This window comes from Heterocephalus glaber, unplaced genomic scaffold (genome assembly GCF_053883595.1).
Source record: "Heterocephalus glaber isolate CG9 unplaced genomic scaffold, H.glaber_assembly_v1.0 deba00001606, whole genome shotgun sequence".
NCBI lineage: Eukaryota > Metazoa > Chordata > Mammalia > Rodentia > Bathyergidae > Heterocephalus > Heterocephalus glaber.
Window position 1 is genome coordinate 6,854,657 of NW_028258377.1, and position 19,356 is coordinate 6,874,012.

General features: G+C 35.4%; 1 long non-coding RNA gene and 1 pseudogene across 4 annotated transcripts in view; one reads left to right on the top strand and one right to left on the bottom strand.

Moving 5' to 3' along the window:
- LOC110344406 (uncharacterized) overlaps window positions 1-19,356 on the top strand; it is a 556,324-nt gene that overhangs the window by 187,382 nt on the left and 349,586 nt on the right. The window lies entirely within an intron of this gene.
- LOC147822911 (zinc finger protein 124 pseudogene) lies at window positions 11,736-12,491 on the bottom strand (annotated as a pseudogene).

The following is a 19,356-nucleotide window of genomic DNA, read 5'->3' on the forward strand; positions in this document are numbered from 1 at the left end:
CCTGCTCTTCTTTTTCTAGAAGCTTGAGATTCAGCATCAGGTTGTTTAATTGGTCTCATTCTGTTTTCCTAATATGAGTATTCACTGCTATGAATTTCCCTCGTAAGACTGCTTTCATTGTGTCCCAAAGATTCTGATATGTTGTATTGTCATTGTCATTTAATTAAAGGAACTGTCTGATTTCTTCTTTAATTTCCTCTGTTATCTATTGGTTATTCAGAAGTGTGTTGTTCAATTTCCACGTGTTTATGAAACTTTTTGTTTCTTTTGCTATGGATCTCCAATTTCATCACACTATGGTCTGATAATATACAGGGGATAACTTCAATTCCTTTGCACTTACTTAAACATGTTCTATGTGTGAGTATTTGGTCTATTTTTGAGAATGACCCATGTGCAGCTGAGAAGAATGTGTATTCTGATTTTGTGGGGTGGAAGACTCTGTAAACATCTGTGAAGTTCATTTGTTCAAGAGTTTGATTGAGTTCCAGTATTTCATTACTTATTTTTTTGTCTAGTTGATCTATCTATTTGTGACAGTGGGGTGTTGAGGTCCCCCACTACCATTGTATTAGTGCATATATGGCTTTTCATGTCCGTTAGTATTTGTTTTATATAGTTGGGTGCACTAGTGTTTGGTGCATAGATATTTATGATTGTCATCTCTTCCTCTTGGATTCTTCCCTTTACAAGGATGTAGTGTCCTTCTTCATTTCTCTTAATTAGTGTTGGTTTGAAATCTACTTGATCTGCCAAGAGGATAGCTACTCCTGCTTTTTTTCGGGTTCCTGTCACATGCAGTATTGCTTTCCACCCTTTAACTTTCAGTCTTTGAGTTTCTTTTTGAATTAAGTGTGTTTCTTGTATGCAGCATATTGTTGGATTTTGCTTCTTGATCCATTCTGCCAGTCTATTTCTTTTGATTGGTGAATTGAGACCATTAACATTGATGGTTATAATTGAAATGTATTGACTTGTCATTGCTATGACTTTTTCTTTTTGTTGGGTTCTCCCCCTTTACCTTTAATTTCTTGTCGTGCTAGATGAGTTCATTCTGCTTTGCTTCCTGGGGTTGTGATCCTCAATGTCTGTTCCTAGGATATTGTGTAAAATTCTTTGGAGTGCTGGTTTGGTATTCACAAAGTTCCTAAGGTGCTCTTTGTCATGAAAGTATCTTATTTCTCCATCCATTTTGAAAGATAGTTTTGCAGGGTACATCAATCTGGGTTGGAGGCTGTTTTCTTTTAGGGCTTGGAATATGTCGCTCCAAGCTCTTCTTGCCTTGATGGTTTGTGTTGAGAAGTCTGCTGTGATTCTGATGGGCTTTCCTTTGTATATGATTTGTTTCTTTTCTCTGACTGCTTGGAGAACTTTGTTCTTCTGTTCTGTTTCTGGAATCTTAACAATTATATGCCTATGTGTAGATTTTTTTTGATCAAGGCTATTTGGAGTCCTATATGCCTCACTTATCTGTATGTCAAGCTCTTTTCCCCTGCTTGGGAAGTTTTCTGCCATTATTTCTGGGAAGAGATTTTTTATGTCATCTCCACTCTGTCCTGTTTCTTCATTGAGCCCAATCAGTCTTATGTTATTCTTCTTTGCATCATCTAGCAGCTCCTGGATTGATTTCTCATGTTCCCTTACAATTTTGAAGCAATTTTTCTTTTCCTGGTCACTAATTGCAATCTTATCTTCTATATCTGAAATTCTATCCTCACACTGGCTCATTCTGCTGTGTAGACTTTCAATGGAGTTTTTCATGTCCTGGAAATCTATTTGCATCTGTTTTATGGATTTCATTTGTTTCCTGTGTTGGGATTCCATCATGTTCCTGAGCTCCTCTCTACATTTATTAATCATGTCTTGCACTATTCCTGTTATCTGAGAAATTATTTCTGATTTCATTTTTTCCAGATCCCCTTTTGTTGCCAGTTCAGTGGGTCCAGGTGGTTGAGTATCAGAGTGTTCCATCTCATTTCCCTTTGGTGTTGCTGTAGGTGATCTGGAAGTCTGGTTTGACACTTATTTACATGTTTTCTCATTTTGACTGGGAGGGCAACTGTTGGCGCCTGCACAGATTATCTCCTCTGAGCTGGGAGTGGTGGGACAGGGGCTGGGAGCAGCGGTAGGGATGGTGGCCCAAAAGCCCTTTCCTGTGGGCTGGGAGGAGCAGAAGGGATAGTGGGCAGGAAGCCCCTTCCTCTGGTCCAGGAGCAGTGGGATGGTGCCTCAGTAGCCCCTACCTCTGGGGTGGGAGCGGTGGGAGGGATAGTGGCCTGGAAGCCCCTTTCTCTGGTCCAGGAGCAGCAGCACAGAAGGTGGCCCAAAAGCCCTATCCTCTGGGCTGGGAGCAGTGGGAGGGATGGTGGCCGGGAAGCCCTTTCCTCTGGACCAGGTGCAGTGGGACGGTGGCTCAGAAGCCCCTACCTCTGGGCTGGGAGCAGCGGGACTCAGTACCGTGGTCTAGTGGTCCAGTGTCCTCTGCATCTTTGTAGTGTGGAACCAGGTGGCTATAAAGAGGAGTGGGGGTGGGGGTCCAGTGTATTGTTGCCGGGGTGCGGGTTGATTCTGTGTGTTCTGTGTGACTCAGGACCTCGGTAGGGCATGTGCAGACCTGTCTGTCTGCAGTGGGCAACTCTGCGCCTTCCACCAGTAGCAAGGCTCTTAACGACGTTTAACTTGAAGCTTTAAAAACTTATGTGAAAGTTACCTTTGGTGGATACATTAATTCAGTTAATATTTATTATTTAAGACAAAATATTTTTCATCATCATATACATTGAAGCTTTCTTTCTTGATTAAAATTAAGAAAAGGACACCTCCTATAAGACAAACAGACCCTGGAAGTCCTCTTTTATGTGTCTTGTTGCACGGTCGTGTCTGCCTTGATATCCTGAATCAATTCAAAATGTTTACTTTTCATGGTTATTTTGACTTTGGGAAAGAGACAGAAGCTTCATGGTACCAGATCTGGTGAATAAAGTGGATGAAGACACACCATAATGTTTTTACAAGCCCACCTTTCCATTGGATGGCTCTTGGTAGGAGTGTTCACTGTATCTTTGATCACGTCTTGTAAAGACACTAAGGAAAGGGAACTCCTAGAACTGTTCTAGAAAGTAGAAGAATGACAATATAAGTGTGTTCAAAGAGAGTGGAAGTATTTTGAGGGGGACTAATGACAGTGTGTCCTCTACCATAGTAATTCAAAGAATTTAAACATTCAGTGTCGTTTTTGATAACCCCTTGTATGTTTCTTTTCTTTTTTTTTTGGTACTGGTGATCAAACTCAGGTCCTTGCCCTTGAGGGGCAGGCAGTGGAACCACTGAGCTAAATCCCCAGCCCACCCCTTGTATGTTGTTACAAACATTTTGGGACTCAATATTGATCTCACTTTGGTTTACAGAGCGCCTGGTTTAGTTCTGCAGGAGATAATCATTTATACTTCTTCTGCTTTGGAAGCCTCTTTTGGTTCTTTCACCATATCCTTTATCCACTTTGTTTTTCTAAATATTATTTCTATAAATCTGCCTTACAATTACATTGATCTCAACAAGTTAACCACACATAGAATACATAGGTGCAGATATATGAACTCAAGCCAAGACAGTGAATTGTATTTTGGTAGGTTCTTTATCATATCATAAGGACCCAAGGAATGAGAAGCTTTGGGAAACGTAAGGGTCTTGATAATGGAGGAGGACAATGGAGTCTGTACATGTGTTTCTGTCTTGAAAAAAACAGCTCAGATTAGAAATAGAATGAGAGTGGGCAATCGGGGGTATAACAAAGGAGTACTGAGCTCCCAGAAACTGCAGCAAGAAGAGAAAGGCCCCTGGTGGGCTGAAATAATGACCATTAGAAAACATGTGATTGTACAAAGCTATGCTTTAGAACTGTGTCCAGATGACCTACAGGCTAAAAACTCAGAAGAAGCGGCAGTCGTTGCTTGGAGGTAGCACGTTTCCATCATCTCCCAGTGTAAACATCTTGGTTAGATAATCTCAATGATCAAGAGCAGCAGCATTCCTCCACTTCTTTTGCTCTTCTGCACAAAAAAGCCTGCTTCTTAGACAGAATGCACCTCATGCTATAACTCATCCTCTGCCTCTCTGCCCTCTTCTTTCCTCTCAGGAAGATTTTTCCAGCTCCACGTCTGTCTCTTCCTTCCTTCCTTCCTTCCTTCCTTCCTTCCTTCCTTCCTTCCTTCCTTTCTTTCTTTTTATTTCTTTCTTTCTTTTTCTTTCTTCTTTGTGGTACCAGAGATCAAACTCAGGACCTTGTGCTTGCCAGGCAGGTGCCATTGAGCTACATCCCTGGCCCCCCACCCCATCTTTCTGACATATACCAGCACTCTTAGGAGTATTCCTCCTAAATATACCAGGAGAATTCCTGCTGTGGATAAAGAGTTTAGGCAAATATCCAATACCATCTATTTTGCCAAGTCAGGAACTTCCAAAATGTAAAGCAAAACAAAAACAGATTTATCTGGAGTGCGTGTTCCTCCACATCAAGCTGCTCAAGCACTGAATGACAGCTGTGAACGGATCTGATCTTTTCTGCCGCCTCCCACCCAGCGTCTGCACTCCCATTCTTTTTAGTGCAATTCTCTTGCATTAATGAAAATGTAGACTTGCTACTTTATTTGTAGATCTATAAGCAGTGCCCAAGAATATTCTTATGAGCTATGTTTATATGAATATGGATATGATTTAATTTATAATGGTTGTGTTAAGTTACTTAACCATATGGAATATTTCAAGGTAAGAAGAAATTCTGAGTTATTCACCTTAGACAGTAGTAAGCTGTTACTGGAGAAAGGTACATACCTACCTAAATTGAAAGTCCTTTGGGAGACATTTGTCCAGAAGGAGAAAGAAAAGGAGTATGGATATGTTTAGGCATTCTAGAAAAAGTGTTTTCTGTACCTTAAAAACAACACAATAAAAAGATTGTTTGCTTGGCAAAAGAAGACAGAATTGGATTAATTAAATTTAAGGCATTGTATTAGAAAATTAAATAGTAATTGAAGAAAATTAAGTCATAAGGACAAGACAGTCTACAATTCAAAATAAGTGGATTTTGGTAAGTTAAAATTATTGAAATACAAAAGCTCAAAGCTATTATCACAGTACAATTAAGAGTTTAAAAAATTTAGATGTGACTTTTCCTTTGTATTTTTGATTTATTTTGTCAAGAACATGAATTAACTGATATAGGGCATCTTGTTTGAAGGAACACATTCCACATCCTCCATATTGAGCTCATGTCTAGTACCAAGGCCTACAAAGGATTGAATTTCCTGGCCCCAAAACACAGCTAAACCAGTCTTCCTGGGGCTGGACTAATTATGAGCTAACAGACCCTAATTAAGATTAGCCTTTCATCAGTTGGTTTTTTTACTAGCAGATTTCCTGATTTTGATCTTAACTTCAGATTCATTACTCTAAAAGTAATGAAGAAGCTAAATAATAGACTGAAGTCCATAAAGCCTTCCTTTTTGCACACACTACAGTGGCTTATGCATCATGAAATAAACCAACCTTGCTTTCTTTGCTATTGACAATTAGTACCAAAAGTTAAAGGAAACCATGATGGAGTTGAGCATGAGGGAGGCTAACAGCTTCTGGGATGAGTTGATATGACCAGCGCATCTGTTCATTCATTTACTCACTCCTTGATTTGACAAATATTAATTGAGGGATGATCAGTTACAGACACAGTGCTTGCCCTCGAGGTAGTTAGAGATCAGCGAGGAGGCAGGTATCATGACAAGATGATCACATCAAGAAAGGAGCGATTGTGCTATGACTGGATATGGTTTGGGAGTGTCTCCCAAGGTTTCACATTTTGAAATTTAATTTTTATTGTGAGGTATTAAGAGAGTGAAACTTCATCTGGCTATGGTGTTTATCAGTGGGGCATTTGGCTGATGATTAGATAAGGTTATCAGGGCAAGGTCCCATGATTAAAGTCCTGGTGGCTTTATAAGAAGAGGGAAAGAGAACACAGGAAACGCATGTGTATGCTGGTTTTCTCTTTTCATGTGATTCTCTGTACTGGTTTGGAATCTGTCAGCAGGAAAACCATCACCAAATGCAGCCCCTATATCTTCAATCAGAACAATGAACCAAAAATATACCTGTTTTCTTTATAAAGATGTTCAGCCTCAAATATTTTATTATAGTAACAGAGAAAAGACTAATACAGATTGTAATGTTGATCTATGCCATGATGGAGCAGTCCATAGAACCTTGAGACTGTATACTAGTGACATTGGACTTGGTTTGGAGAATGGTTGGGTGGAGATGTTACACTTGATCTGAACATGCAGACTGAATCTTGTTAGCTAGTCAATAGGGAACAGGAAAAGAAAGCATAAATGCTAATTGATGGATAAACAAGAGAAAACTGTCTTTCTTGCACAGTTTTTATCTCAGAGATGCTGAAAACTTTTCTGTTCTCTTTGGAATCCACCAGTATTCCCAGCAATGGGAGTCCTGCATTGACTGACGAGGTGCCCTTTTATGCTTCTTCTTGTTTTTTTGCTGTTATTGATACACTATGACCAAAAGTTATTGGCACATATCTTTTTTGTGAGATGCTAAGGCATGGACTGACTTCAGAGTACTCGAGCAATGGAACCAACTTCTCAATAACCAAGGCTTGTTGTTATTCTCACAGTCTCATCCAAGGTCTTCCTGAGCCTACAGATCTGGCTGGAGCCTGGGTCTTGGTCTCCTGTGAAGCCAGTGCCTGGAGGGAAATGGAATACCCAGGTGCAGGGAAGACTGGGTGAACTGCTTACTACTTGTAAAGTAGCCTAGGAAGGAAATGATTTCGACCTGTTCTCTCACTGTTCTAGCCTCAAATAGCAATTATAGCTTTTGCTAAGAGGATTAAACATATTCATACAAGAATGTGAAACACTGGTTGACAGTAGCCTGAAAACTACATCTAGACTTAGGAAAGGTGAGTAAACTGCTGAATTCAACACAGACACATAATAAAGATTTTGTACCAAAGAAAGATATAAATCTAGACAAAGGCTGGAAAACTGGCCACCTTTGCCAATCTTATGTGGCTCATGCTAACTATTATCAGCCAAAGGAATATATGAATAGTGTTTTACTCTTCCCAGTGGTGCGTAAGCTCAGACCAGTCTCTGCTTTTCAGGAAGGGTGTGCTATAGAAACACAAAAGTGCTGTTCAATGTATGGTTACCTTATAGGTGGAGATTCTGCATTTTTAAGGAGACCCTGGAGATTAGTAACTATTGTTATTCAGAAGACTTTTTTCATAATGGAAGGAGAGAATAAAGGGTTCTTATATGCTACATACTTGAGAATAACATAGTTCTTTGATATTTCTTAAATTTGTAATTGACTTGACTTTCAAGCATTGTTTTTGAACATTACTGGAAAGTTTTGGAGGAAAAGAAGAATTTAAAATAAGTTTTATATGTTAACTTAATATTTAGAATTATGAGTTTTTTATCAATGTGTAAGATCATAAATTAAAAAGGAATAATCTCTCCTAGTCCTTTCTTACTCCTATGTCCACCATTGAGTGTTATTGCTAAATCTTTGTTATGGCTAATAATTACTAAGACCATAATGTTAGTATCTCTTTTTATACCTTCATACACATACAAACATACACACATATATGTTCACATGTACACATTCACATATACTTTTTAAGCACATAAAATAACATTGTACATGTTGAAGTTTTTGATTTTTTCTTTTACTCAACAGCATATTATGGATATCTTTTCATGTCACAGTGTGCATATATAATTGATTCTGCTTAGTGACTATAGTGTTCTTAGTTTGAACATTTCATGATTTGTTCAACAATACTTGGTGGAAATTCACATTGACTTCAAATTGTTGCTTTTACTAAAAATACTGCAGTGAACATTACTTTTCTATTTACTTTTGTATGCTTGTACAATAATTTATTTAGGATGCATTCTTAGGAATAAATTTATTGGATCAAAGGTTGAATATTTTAAAAATTTAATACATACCAAAAAGATAACATTGGAGATATAGAAGAGCTTTTTTGACTCTTCTCTCCCCATAAAAAGAGAATGTATCCATAATAGTTTGTCAGAGCCATGTTCTAGGCCAAGGTGTTTGAGGATAAATTGTTATATAAAGGGGAATCAGCCAGCCAGGTCTCCTGTTTGGTACAAGAAGTTGAATTTATAAATCAAGAGAAGAATGTTGAATTTATTATTAGTCAAGCAGTTGTAAAATTATTTCCCAAATATTAAAAAAGTAATTTGGTCTGTTTTCCTCACCCACTTTAAACAGTGTAACCCTTAAATCCTTTGAGAAGATTGTTTGAGTCTTGTAACTTGTTTTCCTGTTGGTTGGCTCTGGGATTTTTCTTTACTGAATCATTTTGCTGTTGTTGCTTCCTTCATATTTCATAAGTAATGATTTTGATAACTTATTGCCGGAGGCCCTAGACTATTATTTATAGTTGCACATTTACCAACTTTAATGATTTCTTAGAAATATTGTGATGATAAAGGTATAGGCCTTTTTTTAAATGCAAGAAAAAAAATATGTTCCCCTTTTTGTGTATTTTTATCTAGTAAAGTTGGTGACCTTGGTAGATTTCTTCTGGCCATGATTTTAATAGGTTTGGCATTCTTGTTAAAACCAAAATGATATTTCAGAATATTTTAAATACATAAATTTGTTTTTAGTTACCTCATCAATTTCAAGTTAATATTTGAATTGCTTTCCTCACTGACCTTTAGCTCTCTGTAAGCATTACTGATTCCATATACCGAATACGTGTTTCTGCTAAGTGTACATTCTTTTAATTGGATAATTTTTCTCAGTGTATTTTGCTATAAAAGAAATACATGTTTATTATAAACCATTTAGGAAGTACCTAAGTGGAATTTTTAAAATGTAGCCATAACTATTCCTCAAAAAAATTGACTATAAATATTTTGCATTTTCCCCTAAAATTTTTTTTGTTCTACATAATTGAAATAATCCTCTGTAAAAAATGTTAAATTTAGGTTGATTTTGAATCCTATGTTTTTGTATTTTTATTGTAGTAACATAAACAATATAAAATTTACCATTTAAAATGTAAGTTCAGTGATATGTGTATTCATGTTATTGTGCTGCTGTTACTGCCATCTGTCCGCCAGAGTCCAGACATCTTGCAAAATAATTCCCCATTTCTTCTTGTTGGCTCCATGCTATGAGTTTACTACAGTTTAGTATTCCAGGTAACTTATATACTATTTTAGGAATCATAGTTAATTAACATAACATCTTCAAGATTCATCTAAGTTGTAGCATGTGTCAGAATTTCTTTCCTTCCTATGGCTGAATATTATTATTATGTATATCCTACATTTTGCTTAGCCATTCATCTGTTGATAGATGCTTGATTTGTTTCTTCTTTTTGACAATTGTGAATATAAATATACAAATATCTCTTCAATTCCTGATTTTAATTCTTTGGGGAATATGCTCAAATAGAATTATTGAATTGTTTGATAATTATACGTTTAATTAGTTTTACATAGCCTTTTACGTTCTCAACAATGCACAGAAGAATTCACTTTCTTCACATTCTCATTAACACTTGTTATTTTCTATATTTTTTGTAATAGTTATCCTAATGGATGTGATGCATCTCATTGTTGTTTTAATGTATTTTTCCCTAATGATTGCTAATGTTGAGCATTATTTCATATGCATATTGACTATTCATATATATCTTCTTTAGAGAAATCTTCAAGTTTTGGGCCCACTTTTCAATTGTTTTTTGTTACTGTTGTGTTAGAGGCCCATTCCATGTGTTACTTTTTTACACTATTTACTGTGTCCTTTGATACACATAATTTTAAAATTTTTAGATAGTCTAGTTTACTTAGTTTTTCTTTGGTTGCCTATGGTTTTAGTGTCATATCCAAGAACTGATTGGCAAATTCAATGTCGTAAATATTTCCTTCTATTTTTTTCTAAGAGTTATATAGTTTGATTTTTTAAGTTTTGCTGATAATGTTGAGTTAATTTGTGTCTGTTGTGTAAGTGTCTAACTTCATTCTTTTTTGAGTATATCTGATTTTTCCACCACCATTGATTGCAAACCCTGAAGACTATCCTTGCTCCATTCAATGGTCTTGACATCCTTGTTGAAAATCATATAACCATATATATGAGGATTTATTTCTGGGTTTTGTCTTCTATCACATTAGTCTACATTTCTGTCTTTATGTTAGTGCTATACTGTTTCGATTACTGCAGCTTTTCAGTAGGTTTTGGAATAAGGAAATGTTAGAACTCCAACTTTATTCTTTTTCAAGATTGTTATGAGATATCAAGGTTCCTTAATATTTCATGTGAATTTTAGGATGGATTTTTCTAGTTCTAGGAAAAAGAGGTCATTGGAATTTTGATAAGGATTATGTTAAGTATTTGGATTGTATCGGGTATTGTTTTCATTTTAACAATATTATCTTTTAATCAAAGAACATGGAATACCTTTCCATTTATTTGTGTCTTTAATTTTATTTTAGAAATGTTTTATAGTTTTCAGTGTATAACTGTTTCACTTCTTTGATTAAGTTTGTTCCTAAATATATTGTTCTTTTTGATGAATGGTAAATAAAATTGTTTTCTTAATTTCTTTTCCACATTTTTCAGCTAGTGTACAGAAACACAGGTGATTTTTATATATTTTGCATTTTTAAAAATTTTTGTGTCCTTAATTCACTTGTTAGTTCTAACATATGTGTATGTTGTGTGTATGTACTCTTTAGTATTTTCTAAATAGAGGATTACGTTGTCTTCAAACAGATATAGAATTTTACGTAACTGCGTAAAAGTTCACAATAGGGTAGATTATGATAGCATTAGCCATAAAACTGTTTGGATTTTAAGATTTGAAAGCATCCTTCTAGTAAATTATTCTTCAGTGTCCATTTAAAAAAACTCATATACTTTACTTGTTGGAGCAGTTTAAAGTACAGAGTGGAAAGTACAGAGTCCCCATCTACTCTGCCACCATGCAACCTCCCCTGTTATTCTCCTGCATCGGAGTGGTGCATTTATTACAACTGACAAACTTATACTGATACATCATTATCACTCAAAGTCCGTTATTTACGTTAAGTTTCACCTTTGACATTGTGCATGCTGGAGGTCTGAAAAAATGTATAATGGCATGTATTCACCATTTCATTGTGCAGAATAATTTCAGTGCCCTAAAACCTCCATATTCTGTTTATTCATCCCTGTCTTGCCTAACCCCTGGCAACTGTTTTTTTTTTTTTTTTTGCTTACAGAAGCATATCAGCTCCATATTTATTTATTTATTTATTTATTTATTTATTTTGATACTGGGGATCAAACTCAGGACCTTGTGCCTGCACAGCAGGCACTGGAACCACTGAGCTAAATCCCCAGCCCTCCATATTTATTTTTAACAAAAACTCTACAGATACATAATTCAGAGATTTACATAGCAAGTGAGTTACTGAAAAGCACTATAGAATATCTCTTTCTGGTGTGTATTTTCTGGGGCACTCTACACAAAATATTTGACATCAAGCTTTTCATATTACTTTGTTTCTACAGGCAACAATACATGAGACACTTTCACAGGATTTGCAAAATATGCTTACATACATATGGTTTCTCCACAGCAAGACTTGTTTCATGTTTTTAAAATATTATTGGGTTCTGAATGATTTTCCACATTACTTATATACATAGTTTTCTCCTGGTGTGAGTTCTTTCATGTGTTTTACAATACTTGCTTGTACTGAAAGCTTTCCCACATTGTTTACATGTGTAGGGCTTTCCCCCAGTGTGAGTCCTTTCATATATTTGATGATACTTGTTTGTACTGAAAGCCTTCCCACACTGTTTACATATATAGGGTTTTTCCCCAGTATGATTTCTTCCATGTATTTGACAATATTTGTTTGTACTTAATGCTTTCCCACATTTTTTAAATACATAAGGTTTTTCCCCTTGGTGACCTTCTTCATGGGTTTGACAATGAATTTGTCTACTGAATGCTTTCCCACACTGCTTACATACATAGGGTTTACCCTCAGTGTGCCTTCTTTCATGTATTTGACAAAGACTGTGTGTACGGAAAATTTTCCCACAATGCTTACATACAAAGTTTTCTTCTCAATGTGACTTCTTCTATGTGTCTGATGACTGTGTGTTTTGAATACTTTCTCATATTCATCATGTTGTTTCCAAGCTTTGTATCAACAGCTTTTCTCTACCTCTTCATTTCTTAGATTTCTCCATAAATTTTTGTACTCTTCTTCATTTTTTTGTTTCTCCCAGTTTCCTCCTACAGTAGCCATGTTCCTAAAGGTTTCCTGCATCACATCTCTGTAGAGCTTCTTTTGGGATGGGTTTAGCAAAGCCCATTCCTCCATGGTGAAAGTCACAGTCACATCCTCAAAGGTCACTGCCTCCATTGCATGGCATGAGGTTCTCCCAGGGTCCTTCTGCATAGCCCGCCACCAGTAGAAGTCCCAGAAGAAAGTGATCTGGCCAGCTTGGAGACTTGCATCAGTTTGGCGCTGTGACACCAGAAGACCCCCAGGGCAACCTTTAATCTTTTTTTATTCCTTAAATTTTTTTATTGGTACATTTTAGGTATACAATACGTTAAAAAAATGGAAACCTTTAATCCTTTACTGTCTCCATAGTATTTGGGTTTCTAGAATGTTAGATGGTTGGGATCATACTTTCTCTTAATAATACACACTTTAATTGCTTCAGGCCTTTCCATGCTTGATACCTTATTTCTTTTCAGTGCTGTGTAACATTCCATTGTCTGTAACATTTATCCCTTCACCTACTAAAGGACATCTTAATTGGTTCTAAGTTTTGGCAGTTAGGAATAAAATTGCTATTAACATCATCAATGTGCAGGTTTTTTATGTGAACCTAAGTTTTTAGTTCATGTAGTTAAACCAGAAACATCATTGCTAAATTGTATGGTAAGAGTATGTTTAATTTTGTGAAGAAGTACCAGACTGTTTTCCAAAGCAGCTGTACCATTTTGCACTTGTATCTGCAATGAGTAAGAGTTTCTGCTGCTCTACTTCCTCATGAGCATTTTGGGTTTTCAACATTTTGGACTTTGGCCATTCCAATAGGTATGTCCTGATGACAGTGGGTTTCTATTTTAACTTGCAGTTCCCTACTGACATCATACTGACCATTTTCTCATATGCTTACTCATCATCTGCATATCTTCATTGGTGGGGTCTAGATTAATGTCTTCTGCTCATGTTTTCATTGGTCGTGGCTTTTTATTGTTGAGTTTTAAGAGTTCTTTGTATACTTTATACAGCAGTCCTTTAATCAAATATATTTCTTATATTTTCTCTCAGTCTGTGGCTTATCTTCTCCTTCTGTTGCATTATCCTTCACAGAGCAGAAATTTTGAATTTATTGAATCTGAATGCATTGATTATTTCTTTACTGCATTGAGCCTTCAGTATTCTATTTAAAATAAAATAAACACAAGATAATGTAGATTTTCTCTTATGTTATTTTCTAGGGATTTTAGAGTTTTGCATCTAGGTCTATAATACATTTTTTTTTTTCTTTTTTTGGTACCGGGGATTGAACTTGGTCCTTTCACTTGCGAAGCAAGCAATGAAACCACTGAGCTAAATCCCCGGCCCAAGGTCTACAATACATTTTGAGTAAATTTTTGTGAACAGTAGAAAGTCTATGTTTAGATTTTGTTTTGGATATGGATGTCTAGTTGTTCTAACTTCATTTGTTTAAAAATGGTATGTCCTCCTTTGCATTCCCTTTGCTTTTTTGCAAATATATATATGTATATAAAATATAATATATAATTTATATGTATATATTTTCAGTACTGGGAATTGAACTCAGGTCCTTGCACTTGTGAGGTAGGCATGGCATCACTGAGCTAAATCCCTGGCTGCCTGGACTATATTTATGTGGGTCTATTTTTGAGCTTCCTAGTTTGTTCCATTGATCTTTTTGTCTATTTTTAGTTTTTCATTATCACATTGTTTTGATTACTCTAGTTTTATGACAATTCTTGAAGTTCAACAGTATCATTTCTTCCTCTGAATTTGTTATTTTTCTGTGATAGTGAATTGGTTATCTTGTGTCTTTTGACTGACTATATAAACCTTAGGAGGAGTTTATCAATATCTATAACATAATTAGCTGGGATTCAGTTGGGGCTACATTGAATCTATGTAAATCAACTGACACATTGTCAAAATTGAATCTTCCTATCCATAAATATGAAGTATCTCTCTATTTATATAATTCTTTCTTGATATCCTTCATCAGAGGTTTATAGTTTTTCTCATATAGATCTTGTACACATTTTGTTACATTTATACTGGAGTATTTCATTTTGTTGGGTACTATTATGAATGGTACTGTGTTTTTAATTTCAAATTTCACTTTTTTGTCACTAGTCCTGTATATAAAAAGTATAAAAAAGCCTTTGATATTTGTGTATTACCCTTGTGACCTGTAACATTGCTGTAATTGTTTATTCTGGGAGGGGTATTTTTGTCAGAATTTTCTATATAGGTGACAATATCAACTGTGAACATAGGACAGTTTAGTTTCTTCCTTCCAGATATGTATACTTTTAAGTACCTTTTCTTATCTTATTGCATTAGCTAGGACTTTTCATACAATGTTCAAAATCAGCAGAGGGGCATTTCTTTTCATTCCTGATGTTAAAGAAAAAGCTTTGAGTCCCTTGCCATTAAGTGTAATGTTAGCTGTTAGCTCTGTATTTTATAGATAGTCTTTACCAAATTGAGGAATTTTCCCTTTATTTCTACATTGTTAAGAATTTTTAAATCCAGAGTGTGTGCTGAATTTTGTCAAGTGTATTCTGTTTATCTATGAATGTTATTACAGGAATTTTTTTCTTTAGCTTGTTGATGTGGTGGATTTCATTAACTGAGTTTTGAATGTTGAGTTATGTTCAAATGGTTAACTAAACTAACTAATGGTTAACTAGGGACAAATTCTAAGTGCTTGTTATTTTAGCTAACTCCGGCTACTATGACAAAATACCATAAATGAGGTGGCTTACAAACAACTGAGACTGATTTTCTCACAATTGTGAAGGCTGGAAGGATACAAGAGCAGTCAGATTCTGGTGGAGTTTGTTTATTTTTTTATTTTTTTGAGACAGGGTCTTGCTATGTAGTTCAGGATGGCCTTGAACTCACTATATAGCTCAGGCTGGCCTTGAACTCATGGTAATCTCCCTGCCTCAGCCTCCTGAGTGCTGGGAGTCCAGGTGTGCATCACCATCTGGTGGAGTTTTCTTTCAGGTTACAGACTGTCAACTTCCTTTTTTATTCATTAAGTTTGTTGGTACATTTTAGGTATATAATACGATGACATTGATCATTGGGAATTTGTAACTTTACATGATATATCTTGTTTTTATTTTTTTCTCCATCCCCCTTCCCTCCCTTCACTCCTCCCCCACCCATCCCTATTTACAAAGACTTTGTTTCTGTTTTTTCATTATCTCATATTTTTTCCTTTCCCTTCTTTCCTTTCCCCCACAACTTCTTGTGTCCTCATACAGTGCAGAGCCAAGAGTAGGAAGCGAGGTCTTTCATGACTTTTATAAGGACACCAACCCTATTTCTGAGGGTTCTATTTCCCAAAGTGCCCACCTCCTAATATGATGACATTGTAGGAAATATGTTTCAACATGCATATTTTTGGGGATACCAACATTGAGTTCATAATCATTTTGGTATATAATTTCTTTTACACATTTTGGACTCAGTTTGCTAGTATTTTGTTGAGGATTTATACTCATGAATGCTATTGGTCTACAAGCCTGCAATTTTCTTTTCTTTTAATACCTTTTTCTAGTTCTGATATTAGAGTAATTCTGGCCCCATAAGAATGTGTTAGAAATTATTCCCCCTGCTTCTCTCTTCTGGAAGAGATTATAGAGGATAATTGGTATAACTTCTTTCTTCTTTGTTTAATAGAATTAACCAGTGAACACATATAGGTCTGGTGATTTCTGTTATGGAAGACCACTAATTATTACTTTAATTTCTTTAATAAGGCTATTTAAATAGTCTAATTCTTCTTGTGTGAATTTTGCAAATTGTGTCTTAAGAAATTGGTTGATTTAATCTGGGTTAGCAAACTTGTGGGAACTTATAGGCATATAGTTGATCACAATATTCTTTTATCATATTTTTTGTATCTGTGGTATCTGTAGTGATATCACTTTTTAATTTATGATATCAGTGATTTATATTTTCTCTTTTTTCTTACTAGAAGCTTACTGAATTTTATAGATCTTTTTTAAAAAAACAGATTTTGTTGCTGTTGATTTTCTATATTTCTTATTTTCAGTTGCATTGATTTTTACTTTCATTTTTATTATTCCTTTTCTTCTCCTTACTTGGGATTTAATTTACTCTTCTTTTTCTATTTTTCTTAAGATAGAAACTTAAGTCAATTGTATTTGTTGATTGGTGGTACCATTCAGTTTGACTATGTCCTTGCTGATTTTTTTTGCCTGTTGAATCTGTTTCTGATAGATGAGTATTTAAGTTCCCAACTATAATAGTGAATCTTTCTAATTACCTTGCAGTTATATATGTTTTTGCCTTACGTATTTGAATGCTCTATTATTAGGTAAATTATGGATTGTTATATCTTGGAATATTGATCCCTTTATCATTATACAATGCCCCTCTTTATCCCTGGTACATCTCTTTCCATTGAAGTCTACTTAGTCTTAAATTAATATAGCTAGTGTTGCTTTCTTTTGATTTGTGGTATCATTGTATATCCTTTTCCATCTCTTTACTTTTATCTGTTTTAAAACATTTAAAGTAGTTGGGTGTTTTTATCTTTTCTGAAAATCTCTCTTTTGATGGGATCTTGCTATGTTCTCCAGGCTAATCTTAAACTCTTGTACTTCAGCACTCCTCCTGTTTCAACCTCCTGGGTAAATGGGACTACAGGTATGTACTACCACATTAGGCAAAATCTCTGTCTTTTTAAATTGATATACTGCACTACTGAGGTTTAAAATGATTGTTGGTATAGTTAGATTACTATCCACACATTTGTTACTGTGTTCTGTTTGCTACTCTTATTATTTATTCCTATTTTTGTCTTCCACATTTATTTTGCTTTTTGTGGTTTCAATTGAAAATCTTATATGTTTTCATTTTCTCTTCTTTCTTAGCAAAATAATTCTATTTCTTAAAAAATGTTTTTTCTTAGTGGTTACCCTAGACCTTGCAGTATAAATTTCCACTAATCCAAGTCCACATTCAGATAACATTATACCACTTCATGTTGATGCAAGTATAATATTATATTTCTAATTCTTATATTTGTCCCCTTATATAATTGGTATCATTTGTTTCACACATACATAGAAATGCATTATTCATTATTCTTGTATAGTATGTCCTTTTCCCATGAAATCCCTTTACATATTAATAATAATTTCAAAAAATTCCTGATCTGAGAATTCCAACATTTCTAACATATCTGATGCTAGTTACATTGTGTTTTTATTTATTTTTTTCTTTTAACATGTTTTATAATTTTGTTATGAAATTATAAAAAGGAGGACATAATGTACTGGGTAAAAGAAACCATGGAAAATAGCCCTTTAGGAACCCAGTGGTGATGTGTGGGAGAAGGGAAGCATTCTAGTCTTACACACATTCTAAGGCTTTTGGTGAGAAACTGAGCTTTACCAGTGTTCCTCTGTCCTTCCTCTTATGTGGGACAGGATGGCTAGAGCAGGATACCATTGGGCAAATCCCTTCCCCCAGGTCAGTTAGGCTCTGATAAAATCCCAGCAAGTTTGGCCCTAGTCAGTTTTTCTGGAGAACAGGCTTTATTAATAAAACCAGAATGTTCTGGTGTGTTTCAAAATGGTTTCTTTATCTCTTCCCCTGCTAGATATATCAGGGGATTTTTCTCTGATTTTCACTGTGAGGACTTGGTAGAGCCCCTGGTGTTAAAACTCACAAATTATGGAGACCTCTCCTGTGACTATGTCTCCTTGGAGTTTTAAACTCTGAGTTGTCCATGTTGAGCTTTCAGCAGTTCAGATTTTCCTGCCCCAGCACTTCTTCCTGCAGCAGTTTCTGCCCAGGTAAATTATAATCTACTGCTTCATGTATTCTCTCTCTCTCTCTCTCTCTCTCTCTCTCTCTCTCTCTCTCTCTCCAGTTTATGGAGAAGCAGTTTACCTTAGGAGTACATTACTCTGGTGAATATAAGGAGAATTGTTAACATTTCAGTTACTTAAGCTTTTTACATATTTTTAGGATGGAGTGATACCTGCTAACTTCCTTATGGATCAGATTGGAAAGTGGAAGTCCAGTGTCTACTTTTTAAAGTGAAGATTTATCTGCATTTCAGGGTATTTTGTGGAGAAGGTCTTGGATTACATGGTTTGCATAATGCTTTAGAATCTAGATATTGTTGCTGCTTTGATACCAAGAAGGGCTATGTCAGTTACAATCCGTGGTTATACCTCTCTCCACATCCTCCCTCTGCACAGAATTCTTAGGTAAAGAAATACAGTCAAGCTGGTATGTAAAAGGTAGTCTCTGATTTTAAAAATTATTTATTAGTAGCATGATTAATAATTTTTCATAATTTCTTCATGTATTAAGGATATGGACCTGCTTCCATTTTACCTTAAATATATTCCTTGTAAATTTGATTGTTTAAAGTTCTATTATGTCAAATGTATATCTTTTCTTATTTTTATGTTTTACATTGTGTTACATTCTGAAAACACTTCTTAAGCTATAGCTTTACTCAATATTAATCTGGGTCTAACCCATTTGGAATTTATCTGGATATTATTGTATGGGAAGAGACAGCTTCCTAACTCTCAGTGGCTTGATGCATTAAAGGTTTGTTTCTGGGTCATGCTACATGCCCAGTGCAGGTGGCCAGGGATTGGTTCCACAAGGTCACTCAGCAACCAGGCTAGAAGAGAGTCCTCCCTCTCAGGGCATTGCAGGTCTCCATATCTGGGAGAGAAGAGATTACTGGTATCTAACTTGAGATAACTGGTATCTGATGTGGCTTATGTTACTTTCCCTCAAAGCCCACTAAGTAAGCTGGGATGTATAGGAAACAAAAAGAAAATTTGGAGAGCAGTGACTTTCTCTGCTACAGAATTTATTTCTCCATATCTTACAACTAGTTAATATTGTGACAATTACAATAATATATTTTAAATTACAACTGAGGATTATATTACTTTCTACTTAGAATTTCAATGGTTTCTCA